Source organism: Heterodontus francisci, chromosome 30 (genome assembly GCF_036365525.1).
Source record: "Heterodontus francisci isolate sHetFra1 chromosome 30, sHetFra1.hap1, whole genome shotgun sequence".
Lineage (NCBI taxonomy): Eukaryota > Metazoa > Chordata > Chondrichthyes > Heterodontiformes > Heterodontidae > Heterodontus > Heterodontus francisci.
The window spans coordinates 32,458,053-32,476,748 of record NC_090400.1 but is presented as its reverse complement, the minus strand read 5'-3'; the positions used below and the strand labels follow the sequence as shown (position 1 = coordinate 32,476,748).

General features: G+C 41.9%; 1 long non-coding RNA gene across 1 annotated transcript in view; it reads right to left on the bottom strand.

The window, feature by feature from the left end:
* The window catches only part of LOC137346659 (uncharacterized), a 51,048-nt gene extending 37,390 nt beyond the window's left edge, over positions 1-13,658 (bottom strand). The window contains exon 1 of the long non-coding RNA XR_010968744.1: positions 12,661-13,658. This is a non-coding gene — a long non-coding RNA (uncharacterized lncRNA). The remainder of the gene's footprint in view (positions 1-12,660) is intronic.
* Between the last annotated feature and the right edge of the window lie 5,038 nt (positions 13,659-18,696).

Genomic DNA, 18,696 nt, shown 5'->3' with positions numbered 1-18,696 from the left:
AAGTTTGTTTGGGCCTGTGTCAGAGGAATGATCTGCATGTTAGGTTGTCTGGAGAATGAAGTACGCCCATATCATTGAAAAAGGTTTTAGATGGTTAAAAAGAACAGTGGTACTGTGCTACACGGGGCCAGAAGGGTCCCAGTTTGATCCTTAATTTGTGCTGAGCTAGCCAATCACCTGGGGTTCCTCTCTTAATCATTACCCAAATGCCCTCCATTGGAAAGTATGTGTGTGGCCGTCAGGTGAAGGCAGGATTGGACTTGGCTGCAATAGAAACATAGAATCACAGAATGGTTATAGCACAGGAAGAGGCCATTTGGCCTGTTGTGAGCGATACATCATATGGCCAAGTAGCTTCAGCACTGTCCAGTGCCACACAAAGAATAATCACTTGGGTGAGATAGTGCAGGGCTGCTTTCAGAAGAGAATGGCTAAAGGAAGAAAATCAGATGGAAAATTAGACAAAATGGAAACTATTCTATTTTTATGGTAAGAACAGCCAAATTAAAGAAGGCAAAATTAGTTCTGAAAATCTTTCCTGGCTTATAAAACTGGGAGGGGATCTGCTCAGTGTGTTTAACATTAAAGAACTTGATGGAAAGATTTCCAAGCACAGTAAATAGGTGATTATAGTCTTTTGAAAAAGAAAATTCTCTATCTGACTTCAGATCAGCTGAAAACAGTTCTGGTTTACTGCTGGCGATTAAACCAGCTTTAATTACTGTAGACAGCTACCACTATAAGGAAACAGTGACCCTTTGACCCATCCAAACACCATGCGGTCAATGCATGATCTGCAAACTGCTTCATGCAGGGTACTTAGCAAGACTGACAGCGCAGAGGTCAAGCACAGTTTATGTACTCTGTATAAGACTCCATCTTAAGAAAACTCATTCCCTATATATCTTTACTTTCCATACATGTCAAATGTCAATGTTTGGTGCAAACAATCAGGGGATAATTCTCATCTCTTTACTTCCCCATTTGCACTCAAAACCCAGAGTGGTAGTGGACACAAAATGAAATGGCTGCTAGGCCCACCCACTTACTCTTTCTTTGCCATCCGTTCTGATTTTTAGGCAGACATGAGTCCTGAAGGCCAGAGTGTATGCCTAAAGGAGCATCATTGTACAGGTCCAGTGTCATCATTTAGATCCCGATGCCATTTTTGTTCCTCACCACTTGATTAATGTCACTTCATGCTCCTGCCCATGAGCCAACATTTCCAGCAAGATTATCTTGCAGTAGCTTCGGGGGTTTTCACTGTAAGTGATTTTAAAGTGCTTAACTTTGCTGCTGTAGTTTCTGAAATGTTAATAGTCATTGTTTCTGGAAAGACAAGTAGGAACAGAAGGAATGAGCAAATGGAATGCAAGTAGAGGGAGGTATGCTTAAAGGAACAATTACCCTATCAACATGGTTTATAGGCCCAGGGCAGCATACCTGCAGTTCACAGAGGAATAGTACACAAGAAGGCTTTGATTCTCCTAGGCCTAGTGCCACATCCCACAAGAAGACCGCAACCTAGCTAGGGCAACATTGGCTGATGCATTCAAAGCCACTGCAACCCTCAACTTCTTTGCCTCCAGATTCTTCCAGGCTGCATCAGGAGATATTGGCAATCCCAGTTGGTCTGCAGTCTATATTTGCTAAGAAAGAGACTGGTGCCTGTTCAATACTTGCCCAAAGCACATCCTTGAGCAGTAAGATAGGCCTCTGGGATTTTCACAGATTGCAGGATTTCTCCATATCCAGGGTATCACTGACTGCACCCTTGTCACCTGATGGGCTGGTCAGAATGCCACTGCCTTCCTGAATTACAAGCGTTTCCATGTCATTAATATGCAAGTGGTGTATGATGACCAACAGCACAGAATGCAGATCAGTGCCCGCTTCCCTGGCAGCTGACATAATGCTTTTGTATGGCTTCAATCCTTCACCCACCCAATCTTTGCAAGCAGGTTAAAGGTTAACTGCTTGTAGACAAGGGCTATCCTCTGCGCACATGGCTCATGACTCCTATTAGGAAGCCACAATCAGCTGATTAAGATTCTAAGTCACTGTATTTTGCACCACAATAAAAAGGCAAGAAATTCTCCTCACAGCCAGCTGTCTCCAAAAATTAGACAACAGCAATAATTTGAAGACTGAAGTAGCAGCCTGTTGTAAGTGAACTTTTGTAACTACCATTTTGTTCTGAAAGTAAATTTTAAAGTTGTTTGTTTTGCTGGCAGTGGATAGGAGGGCAAATTTTACTAATTTTGTGGCTAGGGTGGAGCTTTGCCTAGTAGGAGTATGCAATCAGTAATTTAGATATTGAAGATGTACCATCAATTATTCTTTTAAATCTCTCCCTTCTATAAGATTCACTCCTCCCCCATTGCTCTATTTCAGTCTCTGAGAGGAAATTGGTAGAGATTTGGGGTAGGATTTTGGAAACCCGCTGGAGATGGGAAGGGAGGCAGGTGGACCCAGAATTTCCAGGTGCAGGGTGATGTACCGGTTGACTGGCATCTTCCCACGTTGAGGCTATTTTTAAGGAGGCAGGTTGGATGTGGTGATGGCTACCAGCCCGAAAGCAGTGGGTAGCTTCTTAACATAATTGAAAGGCCTATTAAGGCTAATGATCAGAGGCTGACTAGAATTTTCCAGTTGGCCTGCAGGCCCCCAACAGCATCGGGAGCATGGCAGATGCCTGGAGCAGCCTCCCGGCAGCAGACAGAGGGGGCTATGACTCCAGAATCAATTTGAGGCCCCTCCTGCAGCGGCAGCACAGGCTGCCCTGTGGAGGGGCTTCCCCTCCATAATGGTGGTTTGGCTGCTGTGGCTGCTTTTTTAAAAGTTTGTAAAAAGTGTTGAGAGGGTGCTCCAGCTTGTGGCATCTTCTCTACCTGCAACAGGCTGCAGCTCCTTCAGTGCTGGAGGGCTATTAATTGGCACTGCAGCTTCTGGAGGTCATCTGCCATCCTTAATTGGACAGTGAGCACTACCTCTGGCCATTAATTGGCCATTCTTTTGAAAATCGTTTCAGGTGACTATTTCTGATACAGTGTGGGGTCAGGACCTGGGTGTCATCCTAATGTTGGGTCCCAATCCCAAAACAAAAATCCCAGTCCTTAGTGTCAATTAAGAGCTTCTATCCGTCCAAGAATTCAACTCCATTCCCTAGAAATCCAAAAAGCTCCCTTCTACACCATCTGTCAAGTATGTAATCCTCTTCTGGCCAGCTAGCCTTGTGTGTGATATTGAAAATAAGTTTGAGACTGCTAGCCCTGAGGCTCTGCTATTTAATCTAATACCTGACTCCATAAATTCCATTTGTAAAATGTGAATCACGATTTCATTGTCCTTTTCCAAAAGGTTCTCTGGCCATTCTGTTAAATGCCTTAACTTAGCACCCAGACTTGCTATTCCATGCGTACTAGAATTTTTCCTAATGAGGTCTTGCCTTTCCTCAGCAGTAACACTTTTTCCTTATGGTGCCACAATGATTTCCCTCCAATTATCTAATACCATATCTATTCAGAACTGGATGCCTATCAGACAACTTCATAGCTCTGGGGTTTCCTGCATTGCTTCTACTTGAATCCTCTGTGTGCCCTCTGCCCCCCCACCCCATGGATATTTTTTATCCGTCCTGGGATGTGGGCATCGCTGGCTGAGCCAGCATTTATTGCCCATCCCTAATTGCCCTTGAGAAGGTGGTGGTGGTGAGCTGCCTTTTATTATTTTATTTTTTTATTTAGAGATACAGCACTGAAACAGGCCCTTCAGCCCACTGAGTCTGTGCTGACCATCAACCACCCATTTATACTAATCCTACATTAATCCCATATTCCTACCACATCCCCACCTTCCCTCAATTCCCCTACCACCTACCTATACTAGGGGCAATTTATAATGGCCAATTTACCTATCAACCTGCAAGTCTTTGGCTGTGGGAGGAAACCGGAGCACCCGGCAAAAACCCACGCGGTCACAGGGAGAACTTGCAACCTTCGCACAGTGAGTATCCAGAATTGAACCTGGGTTGCTGGAGCTGTGAGGCTGCAGTGCTAACCACTGCGCCGCCTTCTTGAACCGTTGCAGTCCATGTGGGGTTAGGAAGGGAGTTTGAGGACTTTGACCCAGAGACAATGAAGGAACGGCAATATAGTTCCAAATCAAGATGGTGTGTGGCTTGAAGGGGAACTTTCATGTGGTTGTGATTCCATGCATCAGCCACCCTTGTCCTTCTAGGGGGTAGAGGTTGTGGGTTTGGAAGGTGCTAAGGAGCCTTGGCGCGTTGCTGCAGTGCATCGTGTAGATGGTACACACTACACACTGTGTGTCAGTGATAGAGGGAGTGAATGTTTGAGGATGGGGTGCCAATCAAGCTGGCTGCTTTGTCCTCTATGGTGTCGAGTCTCGAGTGTTGTTGGAACTGCACCCATCCAGGCAAGTGAAGAGTATTCCATCACACTCCTGACTTGTGTCTTGTAGATGATGGACAGGCTTTGGGGAGTCAGGAGGTGGGTTACTTGCTGCAGGATTCCTGGCCTCTGGCCTATTTTTGTAGCCATGGTATTTATATGGCTACTCCAGTTCTGTTTCCAGTCAATGGCAACCCCTAGGATGTTGATTGTGGGGGATTCAGTGATGGTAAGCCCATTGAATGTCAAGGGGTGACAGATAGATTCTCTCTTGTTGGAGATGGTCATTGCCTGACACTTGTGTGGCGCAAATGTTACTTGTCACTTATCAGCCCAAGCCTGGATATTGTCCGGGTCTTGCTGAATTTCTACACGGATTGCTTCAGTATCTGAACATTGTGAAATCATCAGCAAACATCCGCACTTCTGACCTTATGACCTGAAGGAAGGTCATTGATGAAGCAGCTGAAGATAGTTGGCCCTAGGACGCTACTCTGAGGAACTCCTGCAATGATGTCCTGGAGCTGAGATGATTGACCTCCAACAGCCACAACCATCTTCCTTTGCGCTAGGTATGACTCCAACCAGCGGACAGTTTTCCCCCCCGATTCCCATTGACTCCAATTTTGCTAGGGCTCCTTGATACCATACTCGGTCAAATGCTGCCTTGACGTCAAGGGCAGTCACTTTCACCTGACCTTGAGTTCAGCTCTTTTGTCCATGTTTGAACCAAGGCTGTAATGAGATCTGGAACGCAAACTGAGCGTCACTGTGCAGCTTATTGCTAAGCAAGATAACTGTCCACTTTCTCTGCTTCACTATTCCTCTTGAGCTGCAGGGAGACTGCCTCCTGTAATGTGCATTCAAGGACCCTTCTTCCTCTTGTACAGAGCAGACAGTCTCTCAAGTGTTGCTCAAGCTCACTTAACTCTTGAATTTGAGAATGCACCTGGAGAAACTCTTACTTTTGTGACTTCCTGAATATTAACTTGCATGATATGGGAGCTTATATAAGTTCTGTACAATACTGTCCGTGCCTATTCTACACTTCACCAGTGTCTCTCTCACCTACTTAAAACCAAATCCCCTTTTAGAGCAAAGATTACTTTTGTTACTCACTCGTGTATTCTCACAGCTCTCTAGTTATGAAGAAATAATGGGAAAATTGGGAAGTTTTTCACTGTTGCAGAAGATTGGGGAAGCAAGTCTGAGGTTGACAAAATTTTATTTTGTTCACAGGTTGCGGGCGAGGCTGGCAATGCCACACCTATTGCCTATCTCAGCCATGAAAAGGGACAATGGATCTTTTTTTCTGAACCATTGCCGACCTTGTAGCAAAAGGTTTTGAGAGGGTAAATTGTGAAAGATTGTTCCCATTGGTTGGTGAAATAGTAAGAACAGGGCATAGATTCAGGGCTATCAAAGGAAAACGGAGAATGTTGAAGAAATGTTTTTACACAAAAGATTATGAGAATATGGAATACTTTGCCTCCAAGTGGCTGTTGAGGCAGACTAGAACACTCATTTAAAAGGGAATTAGATAACTATATGAAAAAGGAAAAATATTGAATAAAATGAGGAAGGACTTGGAAATGCAATTGCAGTGATAGCTCCAGTTGAAGAGGTAGAACCAAAACAGGCATCATGGACTGGATTTTATGGTGGGTGGACGGGAGCTGGACACTGACATAAAAGTTGGGGGCAAACCCTCTTCCGCCTAGCCTCGGGATCCATCCTGCATTCTACGGGTTCCCCAGGCATTAATTGTTCTGAGGCAGGACTTCCACCCACTGAGGGAGGAAATCCCACCTCATTGAACTGCCGGCCAATCAGCGGGCTGGCAGCTCTTAGTCCCAGCAGCGCTACTGGGAGCGGTGGCCACTTCTGGGATTGCGGGCTAGCCGAGGACATGGAGCCAGGAGTCTAGATAAGTTTGGGTTGCCTTGCCAGGGGTCGTCGATCGGGCCCCGGTGAGAAAAGAGTGGTTATTTGGTTGAGGTGGGGGGGGGGGGGGGGGCGGCGCAAGGGGGCATCTTGGGTCCTGGAGGTGGTTGGGGTAGCTGGGGCGGCCCTCAATCAGGCACCTTGTACCTGATTATCAGGGCCCACCCCCTGGGCGCAGAGGCCAATAACTTTTCCCGAGCAGCCTTTCCCAGCTCCACAACGCCCGCTTGCCACGCGTAAAATCCACGTGGATGTGGGCAAATGCCCATAAGCGGCCATTAATTGACAACTTAAGGGTGTTGATTGGCCTGGGGCAGGCAGCCCATTTTTCACCCTCCGCCCTGCCCTATGTAAAGTGGGGCGGAGACGGGAGCAGGTCGGGAAGGCCTCCCGCTCCATTTTACACCATCCCCCGCCCCCCCTGCTTGTTGGGTGGCATAATATTAAAATTCTGGCCCGTAGGTTGAATGATCTCCTGTGCTGGTGTGCACTTTATGTGTAGGTTTATTTTTGTATCATAGCTGAGACAGGTTTGCGCCAGCACACAAAATGCAGCACACGGCCAAATTACAGCTCAGTAATAAAGTGACGCAGGATCTTCTCACCCTATTTTTCAATCCCCAGTGCCTGTAGTGGCAAAGACTGCAGAATCTATCCTGTTTATACCAATCATAGGAATTCTGGATGAAACATTTCACAACTGAATGCCATCATTGGGGTTGTGTATGCAGGGGGCAACATACCAGAAACTCATGGATCCTTTGCCAACCATTTTCTAACAAGCCATCTAACATAGCATGTTTCATGACGTTAAAGGCATTATACAAGTTTTGGTTGTGAGGCTTCCCTGGCACTGCAGTGTCTGAGAAAATTTCACTCAGTCTGGAAACGACTGGTTTCAATATTAACAGTGAAGGAATAAAAGCAAATTACATGTACTAAGTCACTGGAAATTACATTGAGTAAACATGAGTTATACATATTGTAAAGCAAAATATTTTTAGGCCTTATTTACATTGCGGTCCATTGCAAATTTGAATATATTGGCATCCGGCATGGACTAGATGGGCCGAATGGCCTCTTTCTGTGTTGTAATGACTGCCAAAAGAAATGCACACTAGAATTGCCTATATTTGCTGCAGCCACTTATTCCTGACTCTTAACGCGAGTTAAATCAGAATGACATGAACAATCTGGCTCAAATATCCAGCCATTCTCTACCAAGAGCAAAACAGCTGCACAAGACTCTGATCTGATAGCTTCTGGCTCATAAACTAGGCTTCATGTGAAGGTAGTGTCAAAATAGTCTGAAATTAGGATTAACTCTCTTTTACCCAATGATATACAGTGGGTTTAGCACAGTCTGAAAACATTAAGAAAAACAGTTGTCAAATATAAAACTAGGAGCAACATTAACATACAGGAGGGCTATGTCCCTACAGAACATAGAGGACAATTTATAAAGCCTTCTTCTGGTATAAAATGAACACTGTCCCTTGTTCAAACTCCTTTGACCACGTGATCCTCCTAATACATCTTCCTTTAACCTATCACAATTACAGTGAGATTATCACAATATTCACAAAGTACAGCTAAGGCAGCTCAATTGGCCCATTTACCTCACCATAGAAACATACTGTAGCCCCACCACAGCATCTGCCCTCTCCTGCATAACTCAATCGTGTTTTCCTTCACTACCCTGCTCAAGAGACTATTCAGATATCACACTTTGTGAGAATAAATGCTTCCTACCATCAGTCCAAAGCTTGCTTTTTCCCTGTATGTACTTGTCATTCCTTGGGGACAGTATCTATATTGATATACTGTTAAGTAATAATGTTGTGATCCCATGATTGGACAGCCTGGGGGTGCTGTCTATAAGATTCAGGATTACTACTATACGGTCTTGATTTTAAAAGGAGGGTGGGAATGTATGCACAAGCCCCAAAGCAGAGAGTCCGGGGGTGTGAAGGCCTTGCTGATCGTAATGGCTGGGCCTCATTTACATAAATGTTCCCAGAGCCCTGCCTGAAACTATGCCGGTTCACCACCTGGCTGGCAGGCACGACAGGGAACTTGGCATCAGAGCCGCAGTGGGAGGCCCGGGGTCTGGAGGTGACAGGGTTGTGCTGCAGAAGACATCAGGGATCAGGGGAGGCCCAAAGACTGCTTGCGGGCCTGGGGGAGTGGGGAAGCACACCTATTGTTCCTGGCCCACAAGTAGATTTTTAAAAAATTTACCGTGGCCTCCTCCAACCAGCCAGCACTCCCTGCCTTGCTTCTGCAGCCAGGGGTTAAAATGGTGCAGGATTCCCCTGGCTTTTTCTTATCAATGTTGATGATATCATCAAGCCATGATATTTGAATTTAAAGTAGGGCCCCGCATGCCTGCAACAGGAGCTTGGCTGACTTGAAAGTTAGTTGACGGGCAAACTTCAGGCCAGTAAGTGAACTTGGCCTAATTTTAACTCTTCCCATGCACCATGTTCTCTAGGGACATAGCCCTCCTGTACATATTAACGTTGCTCCTAGTTTTAGATTTAATGACAGTTTTTCTTGTTAATGTTTTCGGCTGTGCTAAACCCACCATATATCATTGGGTAAAAGAGTTAATCCTAATCAGACTATTTTGACACTCCGCAAATGTACTCTACCTGTGCAGATTAAAATAGAGGCCTAGATGTCTAGCGCTGTCAGTGATGCCCACATCCCATGAAATTAATAAAAAGTCAGTGGAGGGAAAGCAGGAAAGCATTCCATTGTCCAGTCATATCATCACTTCTTTAATGACTTAAAATAAAGAAAATTATTAATAGAGAGAGATACAGCACTGAAACAGGCCCTTCGGCCCACCGAGTCTGTGCCGACCATCAACCACCCATTTATACTAATCCTACATTAATCCCATATTCCCTACTACATCCCCACCTTCCCTCAATTCTCCTACCACCTACCTATACTAGGGGCAATTTACAAAGGCCAATTTACCTATCAACCTGAAAGTCTTTGGCTGTGGGAGGAAACCGGAGCACCCGGCGAAAACCCACACGGTCACAGGGAGAACTTGCAAACTCCGCACAGGCAGTACCCGGAACTGAACCCGGGTCGCTGGAGCTATGAGGCTGTGGTGCTAACCACTGCGCCGCCCCATAATGCATTGCTTGAAGGGCCTTAGCTGGTGATTTATTTCAGTCCATAGTCACAAAGAACAAGGACAGCAGATGAGCATTGTTTTATTTTAACAAGTTGTTTCCAAGTACAAAAGCACACTCATTGGCCTCTTTTTTTTTAAATTTTGCTATTTTTAATTAACACATTACAAAGTACAAAATATACTGCTTTTGTTTGAAACATGAATTAATTTTACATACAGTACATAAATTTTCAGTTTCAGCTTAAGACTAGCTAACAAAAGCGTGTGCACTTTCTCTAACACGGAAAGAAAACACTAGTTCCAATTGAGCTTTTCTCTTCCATCTTTCCTTTGAAGGCTTTTGCTTATCATTTTTTAGTGATTATTGTAATTAAGGAAACAAAATTCTAGTTTTAAACTATACTCTTGGACTAGATTGGTGACCATTTCAAACCAAATCCTCGTTAAAAAGAAAAAAAAACTGACATAGGGCAAAAGCTATAAAGAAATGTGGCATGTACTTTGACAGATACATTTGTTCCAATTTTTGGTAGAGGTTTACATTTCAGGCTGGCTTGATAATGTTGTAAGTTAAGTTTTTTAAAAAAAAACTTTCCAACCTTGTGGTTGTGGTTTCAAGCCCCTTCAGTGGATGGTCTGCCCAACTGACATGTTTGCTGGGCTGAATCCTGGCTTCCTGTCCAGTCAGTAGGTGCTGGTGCCAAGTTTGTGAAGAAAAGTTAAACTCATACTTGACCTCTGGATTCCACACCTCTCTCCGATTAGGAAAACAACATCTGATGGCGATTCTTAGCATTCAGTGAGAATGTGGTACTTGTGTGGTACAAGAATCAATGGGGCCATTACAATATTTGGATTTTAATGGATTGCCAGGATATTTGCATTCTGCCACTTTAGTTGTGTAGGTTAAAGATAAATCCAGAATCACCTAGTTCATTTTTAAAAAATTTATTGATGGGATGTAAGTGTCGCTGGCAAGGCCAACATTTATTGCCCATCCCAAGTTGCCCTTGAGCTAAGATTTATATAAGAGTCTTTTGATGGCCTTTTTTTAAACCATTAAACAAACTTTTTTTTGGGAGCACAGTGATTTCACAATATCACAAAAAAAAACAGAACTTTTGTTATAATAAAAAAAAACTCTCCACTTTTGTGAACTATTCAATTGTAACGTACCTGCTCCTACTTCAGCTGTAAGGTACTACAATCAAGCGCTACTATAATAGAATACACTTAAAATAGAATACTGTTTAATAAGATAAGCTCTAAATCTCGCCAGAAGTGTATAAACCTTCTAAGTTTGGTTCCTAATCATTTCCTTTAGGGCAATTAATGGATAAACTGGAGGACGCTTCCTGGTCTAAAAGCACATGCAGCGAAATGTGTAGCTTTGACTGTTATTTACATGGTTGATTTATCTCCTTGAACTCTATAGGGGTGATTCTGTGCTTACTAAATGTGCACCTTGGGATGTAGCCGATGCTGCACCTGTTATTTCTCGATCAACTCTTTCAAGTGTTGTTTCGCACTCGGAGTGCCAATTAACAGAACCACCTTTACAGTTCAAAAGAAAATCTGTGCAATTTTAATGTTATGTACCAATAGTAAGTTATACAAAGCCACTTAAAACCACTAGAAAGCAGCAAAAACGCATGAAATTAAATGAAAATCAAAGTGTTCCACACCATTAAAATATCACATTGCCATTTAGAGGGGCATTTTTTCAAAACATTTTTAAAAAACAGCTCATTTCTGTCATCACAACAGTCTCCTTTAATAAGGTCATAGTTAAAGCTACAATCTCAGCAGAAATCCAGTGATGGAATAGAGAAGGAAAGCACCAATTATATATTAATCCAGATCCAAGAGCTCCTTATAGGTAATTATCATCAATCTATAATTGTTACAGTCTTTGTAATTAAAACATTCAATAAACAACATCAGAAAGCAACACACAAAATGTTGCTCAAAGATGTTACACATCACAGTGCCTGATGTTTTGCTTAGATCAAGAGTTTCCAGTATTCTGATGGCTTTCCTGCATTTCTAGCCCAAGAGTATATTATACCTTAACAAATAGTGACTGCTTTTCTTTAAAAAAAAACTGATAATAATGTTAGTTTCTCCTGGCAAAAAGAGAATCTTTTGATGTAAAGTATTATTTTGCACAGTTACTTGCTCTGCCTCACCAACACTAGACAACACCTGATTGTTAATAACACCTGCTTTTTAGTAGTTTGATCACAGAATAAAAACCTTTTTGATTTCCTTTAATGCTGTTTCTCACTATCAGCTGTTACTATTAAAGATTAGCAGCTCTTCTAATGCACTAGAGGGATTATGGAAAAATGATATCCTGCAAAAGCTTAACCTGACAGGATGAAACCTCTCATTTATGTTTGAAATGTATCGCTCGAGTGGAACATTAACAGCAGCATTGTCGAGTTGGGTCGAATGCCTGTTTCTGAACTGTATTTTCTATCTATGTAATCTAACCAGACAATAGTTCTGGATGATCAGAGTGGAAATGCAAATTTAAAGCACACAATCACATGACCAGATTTATACTAAAATTTGCTGTCCGGTTAAGTTGAAACAATTTATATTTGAGGGTTGTGGTCTTCAAAATGGTCTCATTTAAAACAAAACCCACAACACTGAAGTGGTGGCGGGCGTCCTGTATATTTTGCCAAGACTAACAAGAGTGCAATAAAAAGAGTACACAGGTGAGATAATGTTCAAATGAAATTTGCTTATAAAGAATGCAAATAACCCCATTTCCATTCAGACTCGATGAAGTTCATGATGTGTCTCAGTTTGCCTATTTTCAGATGAGATGGGTGAATTGTGAAAGAATGAAATCTGGAGAGAGAAATAAGAACCCTGATATCTTTAGGGTACTGCTGTAATTCCCAACTTTCTGTGGCAGTCTCAAGTCTGGAATCAGATTTCTTGATTAATACACAGATTGTACCACGGGGAAACTGGAGGCTCAAGGACTGTCGTGAAATTAGAGCTAATGCTAATGATGATACTGTAGTAAAAGGTTTGGCTTGCACTTCTTTGGTTGCTGATCTGAAATCTATTGAGATTCAATTCAAGCCATGTTCAATAACAACATAACTTACAATGTCAGTTAGACATTCTTACCTCAGCTTTGATAGTGCGGTTCCAAGACTGTCTGCAAGACATTAGCAAAACAATGCTGTTGTTCACAGGAAATACTGCTAGAAAGTGTTTATAAATCATTAACTCACATGTGAGTCAGGTACTAAGCTATTATATGAATGATTATAAATATGTAACCTATTGACTCATGAATGGTTCCCATTCACCAAGAGGATTATTTCATTGACAATTACTGGTAGAATATTCAATATTAATGGACAGTGCAGGAATCTGGTAACAATGATCTCCAAGTGATTTTAAAATTTACCCTCAAGGTGGTAAAGGTTGCTCCTTGTGGTCAAGAGTGACTTACAGGGCTGGATTTTATTCATGCACGGCACTCTACGGCGGTGCGCTTTGAACGCGATATTACGCGCGGGGGCTGATCGGCCGCCTCTGATGACAGAGGGGGCAGCCGCATCCCTGGCAATGGCATCCGGTGCCACTACGCAAGCACCGGCGCCATTTTTAAAGGGCTTTAACACTGATTTTAATTTATAAAGTTATAGTGCCGATTTAAAAAAAATAAACAATGATAAGGAGGCCCTTCCCAACCCCCACAATGGTCATTTAATTGGCCCTCATTAACAAAACTCACTTTATTCCCTACCTGATCTTTCCCCCGCTACCTTCCCTCATTTGCCCTTCAACCCCTTCGCAACAAGCCCACAACCAATAAAGTGTTTTCTCTGCTCCCCCACCCCTCCTGCCCTGAAAATTTTATTCCTAACCCCTCACCACCAGGTTCCCACCTCGGAACTTCCGAAGGCACGTGAAGTACGAACGGCGGCCGTAAAATTGGTGTGGGACAGCTTCCGCCTGCAGGTAAATTTATTGGCTTATCATTTAGGTTCATTTTAATATGCAGATGAAGGGCATAGAGGTCTCTTCCCACCGCCCCGCCAGTAATATGTGGTGGGCCCTTCTCGACGTCGCAGGTTGAGGTGGACCTCTCCCCGCAGAATTCTGCCCCCCTTCCCCACCCCCCCCCGCCGCGATCCATGGCTGAGAGGCTGCTAAAATTCAACCCACAATGATTTTCTTTGATCTCACAGGGTGGATGATCAGAAGCCCCTCTGGTCATAATCCAACTAATGCTGTTCAGGCTATCTTCCTCACACCTACAGCTTTCTGACTGATTCTCTGCACACTGGGAAAGGGGCCAGCAGTTCTACTGCAGAATATTGGCAAGTACAAGCAAATCAAATTGATGTTCACAATCTAGTATTGGGGATTGATAGGGAAATATACTAATATCTTGCAGCTTAATGTCACCGATCCAACAACTATAATCTCAAAGTATCTGCTTACTGAAGTTATTTTTATGATGGGTTTGGTGCCTATTATCCACGCTAAGGTCATTCATGTTGGCCAGTTTCAAATAACTGCAGGATCTTTTCTTTACTCGCTGGTGCAGGTGACTCCTGATATTCAATAGATAACACAGGAAATATAGCACCATTTCTGGTCAGCAACCACTGATCAACCTAGATTTTGATGAGCTAGCCAACAGTCAGTAGTTGTAAGCCAGAGAAGGCCCAACAAATGGTACTGAATGGTGAGCAAAACAGAGCCTTGATATATTGAAATAGGGTGCCCAGACCACCTGCCCACTGGTCTTTTGTATTAAAACTAAGATCAAAAGCAGTCACTATTTGTGCAATATTGTGCAAACAACGGACAACCTAATCATGACACAGAACAATCTCTGTAAACACACATACACATGAACATCCGTCATCAAGATGTTTTTTGAATACTGATCGAGTGGATTCACCACTGCTCACATTACAGCACCACAGTAAGATTAAAGCATTTTACTGTCAAAACATTCAAAATCTTATTAAATTTTATTACAAGAAACTACTTTTAACCTATAAATATTGCTGCAAGTTAACATGTAACTATAAAGAGTTGCTCTGTACACTTGTTGCTTCTAGCGTATATTTAAGTTTCTGATAAAGCACAGAACAATCTCACTAAAATTAACAGAAATTAATTATGTTAACTTGCATGTTTAAAAAAAATCTAAATCAGGTACAATCAGAACACTGCCTAATTCCAGTTTATGCTGGTGTGCTTAGATCCTTTCAAATAATTCACAACTATAATTCGGAATTCTTTCAGGAATAAAACTAAAAGCACTAACTTCATCCAAAACATCACAAACTGCATTGCCACCTTCAGCAGTGGAAGGCAATTAGAATACGATTGGCAAATTTCAATGCGCTGTGCCAAATGTGACATTGGCTCCCCGATCGGCAGCACAGCCCAGTCACTGAAACAGCCTTTATAAGCTTAACCATTTTCCCCTCACCTGAGCTAATTTGTTCACTTAGAAATGCTCGGGTATATTCACGATGTGGGTGGGGTCCAAATCAAAAGACAGCATTCCAAAAACCATCGGGAACTACAAACTTAGAAGCACAGATTCAGCTTCTTTCAGCAGTTTTCTGCAAACTGGCTTTAGAATTCTTGAATTGCAATTTGCATCAAACAGGATTCTACAGTGACTTAGAAGGGTTTTGCTGCATTTTGTTTTCAATTCTGAATGACAAGGGATCAGACATTTGAGAGGTACTTTTCTGAATACATGCTCCTGGCAAGCAGCCTTGCTGCTGGGAGCACATACTGAAAATTTGCCTGTGTACACAAACCATTTTTGGATCATTTGAATGAATGGGTGAAAAATCATGCAGTGCCCTCCAGAATTTCTGGTATAAATTCCCACCAGGACAGTATCAGAACACCACCCCATCAGGGTTGGTTTTAGTTTAGCAATTTAAAATATCTGGATTGAGCAACCTGATACCCAATTTGAACATAGTGGCATTTGGACTGAAAGGTGAGCATTTTCCAAAAAGGGGTGTTCAAATTTTCATCATGATAGGTGATAGTGACCTACCATAAGCAGTAAATTCACCTGCAAACTACTGGGTTATTGCAACATGGAACGCTTCATCACAAGTGACTATTCAAAGACATCGGAGGTGAAATTGGTCTTTGCCAGTCATGCAAAACAGGCGACAACAGGTAGCTAGTTTTACACTGCATCCAATATTCTTTTCCTTTGAAAAAAGGAATTCAGGTGCAGTGTAAAAGCGCTGTTGATTCACTATCACCCATTTCGAGTTAGGGGCAAAGACCAATGTCACCCCCATCATTTCAAAGGGAACCAAGTAAGTGTTTGAAAGAACATAAAATGGATATAGGGAAGAGCACAGGTTGGAGATTACACCAGATAACTGAGGTTGAACAATTTACGGGTATATTACGGGCTAGTAAGGAAATTATGGAAAGTTCAACTGCAAAGAAAGTTTACAAAGCTGCAACCTCTCCCCATTCCCATCCAAAATCATCACGTAACCACTTAGATTCTTTCTTACTGAGGACAGGTCTTAGTCATATTCAGAAGCTTGGGCATTGTAAAATTTAAGTGACAACTGAAGAAATGGTAAATCAGGAACAAGGATGGTCATGTCAGTGACCGCATTCTTTCTCAAATTCTATACTTCACCCTCTGCTATTAATAATAGAAATTGCTTTTCGCTGGTAGTACTTGTTACCACCAAATGAAACTCTGCCAAAATATGCTGAGAAATTTGCCACTAACTGGAAAATCTATGATTTGTGGTTTATTATTAATAAGCTCTTACAATGACCTCTACTAACTAGTTGAATTATTAAACCATATTAATAAACTGATCAGGCACTTCAGGGGGAGCAACCCAAGGCCTAAATGTTCCTTTACGTACAATGGATTTCACTCCTTTTATAACCTAATTTCACTCAGTTCATTCTTTTTTTAAAAATCTGTTCTTTTCAATAGATTCCATGTTTTTGTGGAATTGCCATCCATACATCTCTCTATCGAATATATACACCCCATCAGCATCATTTTCTTGTTACAATGGTTCAAAGTAAGTGCCCACATCATCCTCTAAACAGGCGACATACTTAAAGAATATCTCCACACTACTTGATTATCACTGCAAAAGGACTAGGTTATTCTCATCTATTTTAATTTTACTCCAAAACTTATTTGCCTTGAACCATTCTCAGTGTTGAGGCCTAGAATGTTTGAGAACTGAAGTTATCTTTGAAACTTATGGTATAAGCAAATTATAAACAGAGGCAAGGTTTGAATGTCAAACACTATTTTCAAACTTCCAAAATTCAACACTCATATTCCTTAATGCAGTCGTTCATCCTGAATTTCAGATTTTATCTTTTGCAACAAATGTCACTGGAATTAGCTGGAAGTCATCTGAATTGAGCACGTTGGCTGGGAACAAAATCAAATCGGAAGTGATCGGATTTAATTGAATCAGTTCAGATTGAAAATGTATGTCAAAGCCAGTTCATGACAATTACTGTTTTAAACACAGCAAAAACCAAGGGCTCCAGCCAGAACTCCAAAGATAAGACACAGGTTTTAAAAGTTAATTTTCATGTTGGGGCACTTATATTTCATGATTCCTGTTGTAATTTCTTTTAAAAGTCGAAGGTTACTACCACACAGTTTCTTGCTGTTTTATCAGCAATCTAATTGCATGCTTAAAATTCTTGTTTAAAGGCAAAATATTCACTAAATTAGCTGGTGCACAAACCACATCCGTATGTAATTTCCAACCATAAATCTAAGCCATTTCAAAACAGTGACCATTAAATTGCTCCCTTAACTTCTCTGTCGGACCTTCACTGTAGTGTCAGTGAACAAGAGCTGCCAGAAATTTCACAAAGCCCCGTGTTTGACATTGCAGTTTACTGGGCTTCAAAGTTACACGGTGAGATATAATTGTATGAATGTTCAGTGTGTTAGCCTGAAATTCCTCTCCATGTTTAATGCCAGCATTGACCTGCTTAGCATGCATACTAAATAGGGGAGAGAGAAGTTTCAAACAAAGTCTTTAGGGATGATTTGCCTAATTAATGGCCTTGCTACCTGCCCATCCCTTGACCTTGTATACTGGGAAATCATGGGCGCACTGCCCACAATTTTCTATCCATTAAAATTAATGGATAAATTCATGGCCAGCATACTCGTGATGTCCGGACGTGTGAGGCAGGTGAGTCACATGCATTGAACTTTTGGACAATCATGTCCTGCAGTGTAATTTCACACTTACAATTCTCTTCATTTGCATTTCACTTCCTTTTCTTTGTGAAGAAAACGACAAGTAGTAATTAGATAGTTTAATTCATCAGGCGCTTTAACTTGGATCAAACATGCTGTCAAATGCTCCAGCAACACTCATTGTCACTCTGCAAGGCAATAGATGGCCTTAATCTCACAAAGATTTCTATTATAGGGCTATAATAACCTGTTATAATCAATCGTGAATAATTTGCAATTTATGTAATGCTTTACATCATCTCAAAATTGATTTAAAAAAACACAGGAACATTAAAAAGCCTCACAAGAATAGATTTAAAAAATAATCTTTGCTACAATATGGGTGATTCCATAACTTCAAATAATGTAACTGTACTAGGGCAAGGGAGTGAGGAAGCGGATGTTAATATTCCAACTTCCAAACATTCTCAAGGCACAGGCATCCACCCTGGAGTCAATGACATTTACAGTTCGCTCCAGAGGTAACAGCATAGGGCTGCTCACCTGTTTCACTTTATGATTGGAACTATTAATGTCATTGATATATTTGGAACCAAATACAATCATGGGTCCAAGAGCAAATACAAATTTCTGCTGTCTGCCTCCCTCTAAGAAGCATCCATTTGCTTATTGAGCCAACACAAGTATATGTTGTTACAATAAAAGCAAAATACTGCAGATGCTGGAAATCAAATAAAAACAAGAAATGCTAGAAAAACTCAGCAGGTCTGGCAGCATCTGTGGAGAGAGAAGCAGAGTTAACGTTTCAGGTCAGTGACCCTTCATCAGAGCTGGAAACTGAAACAGATGCTGCCAGACCTGCTGAGCATTTCCAGCATTTCTTGTTTTTATTAAAGTATATGTTGTTGCCGCCATAGTCCTAAAGAACCATAAGCATCTCT